Below are 3724 nucleotides of genomic sequence, written 5' to 3'. Positions count from 1 at the left end.
CTTTGCTCTGCTCCCATGTAGTTTTCTGTCTCAGGCCTACTTTGGCCTAGGTTGCATACTTTGATATGTTTCCTGGTCTGGATCCCCTCCTGCAGAAGTCCCTAGCTTGAAGTTGGTCCTGAAAAGGTTTCTGGCTCTGGTCTACTGCTTCAGAGTTCCCAGGCTCTGATGTGCCCAGAACCACAGGCGACCTGGCTCAGGCTTACTCCCTCAGAGATCCCAGATTCATGCTCAGAACCTCAGAGGTTCCAGGTTCCTGCCTATTCCCTTTGATTTCCCAGACCAATGCCAGGACCCTGATTCAGGTCTACTACCTCTGAGGTCCCAGACTTACACCTGGCCCTGCAGAGATCTCTGGTTCCTGTTTACTCCTTTGGACATCCCAGATTCATGGCAAGACTGGCAGAGGTCTTGTCTCAGACCTAGTTCCTGGGAGGTCCTAGACTCACACTCAGAACCACAGGAGTACTGGCTTAGGTCTACTCCCTTGAAGGTCCCAGATTCATGTCTGGACCCTCAACGGTCTCTGGCTCTGGCTCACTTGCTCAGTGATTACTCCCCTGTACCTGTTCTGGTGAAGATCACTGTCTCTGGACCAGATTGCTAGCTCAATGCTGATCCACAGTGTCAGGCGACTGGATTGGCTCCCAGGACCGGATTGGTTCCTGGCTTCTGCTCCAGTGGAGCTTTCTTTCTCAGGCCCACTCTGTCCTAGGTACCTGGTTCAGTCCCATTCCTCTGTTTCTACTTTTGTGCCATATATGTGTACCTAATTTTATATGTATGTGTAGAATCTAGGAATAACACATGAGATAAAAAATATGTAATATTTCACCTTTTGAGACTGATTCAATTGTTTAATATAATTATCTCTGATGGTATATATTTTTCTGACATCGTTTCATTCTTCTTCATGACTTAAAAATACTCTGTTTTTTTTTGTGTGTGTGCATCACACTCTATTTATCCCGTTAGTAAATGCCTAGGTTGGTTCCCTCACTTAGCTATTGGGAAGCATGCTACAATAAACACTGATGTGTAAGTATTTCTATAATATAATGACTTGGAGACCTTTGGGTAAATATGCAAAAGAAAAATGTAATTTGATTTTTGAGCCACTTTAGAGAAAATATACATGCTAAAATAATCTTTAGATGAGAACTTCTTTTTTAAAAATAATATTCTGAAGATAATACCCAAAACATATGAGGAATAAACAACTGTTTTTGGAATATGATATGTTACCCTCTGCAAAGATATCATTTTCGGATCATAATGCTGATGCTAAATTAGCATGTTTTGTAGTGATTCTGATCCCAATCTTAGTCTTGAGCATAGTTAAAGGAATTCTGAGACCTAAAATCGGTTAGAGGGAGACCAGTAGGAAAATAAGAAAAAAAAAAAAAAAACAGTCTCCTAAATTGATCTTGAATTGGTCAGTTGCCATCAATAAATATTTATTGGGTACTTATTATGTGTGGAGTATGCTGGCTGAAGCTGGCCATCATTATACCCATTTGGAAGTACGATAAGCTAACCTTTAGAAATGTCCACCAAAACCTACAGATGCAATAGAAAAAGATAACTCTATTCTCTCCTATGTTTGCCTTCCACTCTTCTCCAATTTTTCTACTACTGCTCAAGGACAGTGTGTGTGTGTATTGTTATCGTTTTTGTTTTTTTACAAAGGAAGTTGCTCCTATTGATTTAACATCAAGGCTACAGGATTTTCATTGTATTATTAGTTATGGCTGTTGTTTCCTCCCCCCACAAGATGCTCCGAGTTACACTTCCCTTCCCAGTTATTCTGAGCAGCACTGTTTTTAAAAGCTAATGAGCTAAAATTTAAGGTGAAAACTGTGAAATGAAAACAAGCTAAAGGAGTTCATTATAAAAAAAAAGGAGTTTATTTTGAGGAAAATTGCCTGTGCTTGCCATTTAAACTTTAAGCAAAAAACACATATCAGATTGTACTTTTATCCAGTATTCCAATTAATTTCCCTGAGAAAACAATTTGTTATATGGGACTAGGTAATCACATGTTATCTCTTAATCTTGGGACTGAAACCTGAGTGCATCACCAGTTTTGTCACCTCTCCTTTCAGTCCTCCACTTCCCAAAGACTTCAATCGCAGCTCACTAAAGAACAGCTAAAGTTGGTCATTTAACCAGAACTGTAGAGATATTTGACATATTGTCCATGCAGCCTATGGAGAAATTGAAGCTGTCATCCTATCTTTATATAACTTGAACCTTAGAAAAATGAGTAGTCTGAAATGAGTAGTAGGGTTGTTAGAAAGAAGAGGATGCTGAGGGATGGGTTAGCTAGGCACTTCCCCTCTCCAGTAATAGTAAGAAAGTCAAAATCGGTACAAGATAAAGTCTGGATGAAAGACTACATGTCTAGCATCTCCTGAGTTCCCTCTAGGTCCTATTATTTCCTTATGTTTAGAAAGAAATTTGGATAGTTTTTGGGAACAAGAAGGAAGCAATCATTTTAGATAAGCAGAGGGGGTTTTCTTTGGGTTTAAAAAGGTTAATTCAGTTTCATTTGTTAAGAACCCAGGCATAGTTCTGGTCTAGGGATCCTTGAATGTCACTTATGAGGGGTGGGTGACACCTGTTGCTCAAAAATTGTATTATGATTAACTTGTACATATTAATTTGTAGTGGGAGAGGACCAAATTCTATGTGATGTAAACCAAGGTTTTTCTAACACTTATGAGCTATGGGAGGCAGTATGAGGAACTATTTATATCATCAGAAAAATTTCCAAATCACTATATGATTTTACTTATATTTCTAGGATTCCTTGATGGGGAAAATACTTGAACTGGAACAAAAATTGAGTAAATATTTTAAAAAGCTTTTAGATGGCCTTGTGGTTGATTAATCACAGTATGAGCACACATCTAAATTTAGCAGTGCATATACAGGAAGCTATTTTTATTGAGCATGTAGACAACACTTGGGGAAGAAAATGATTAAAGGTCATTTATGCTCCATACTTCGAGTTCCTGTGCATTCATAATGCACAGACTTGAAACTAGTGAATGAGAACAAAGAAAAAAGTGAATGAATTAAAAATATGAAAAACAAACTTGGATTTACTATCAAAGGGTAGTAAAATGTGTCTTTGTTGTTGTTTAACTGATAAGATGGAAATTATTTTGTGAATATTCTTATTGCTGTTTAGGAAAATTTGCAATAATTTAGAATTTTCATTGCTTGTGCATCAATTAATTCTTCTAGTAAAACCATCAGACAAAAATATCTCCATGATAAGTAAATTTTAATTATTAAATAGTGTTTTAAAAGATTTTTTCTCTTTAGATGTTCAGAAATACAGATCAAGTAAATATTCATAACTTTGAAATGAACCACTTGCAGAAAGATAGACATATGATAAATGGCCTGGACTCAGACAGAAAGCAACTCTATCCCTCCTACTCCACCACTCCTACTGTCATTGGCATGATAATTACTCAGGTGTGGGAAACACCTAATTTATCAGGGATGCTATCATCTACCAGAGCTATCTTGTAACTAAACACAGGACTACACAGGACTGCTCCTTCTGTAACTCGCTACTTAACTTTGAATCCCTCCGAATATCTCTTAAGGGTTCTTGTGATAATTTAAATGCTATTCAACAGAAATGTGACCAAGGGCTAAAATATAATCTGAATCTTCTCTTGAAGGCTCACATCTTTTCTTCTCCTTG

Source organism: Chionomys nivalis, chromosome X (assembly GCF_950005125.1).
Source record: "Chionomys nivalis chromosome X, mChiNiv1.1, whole genome shotgun sequence".
Classification (NCBI taxonomy): Eukaryota; Metazoa; Chordata; class Mammalia; order Rodentia; family Cricetidae; genus Chionomys; species Chionomys nivalis.
The sequence above is the reverse complement of the archived record's forward strand: the minus strand, read 5'-3'. Positions refer to the sequence as shown.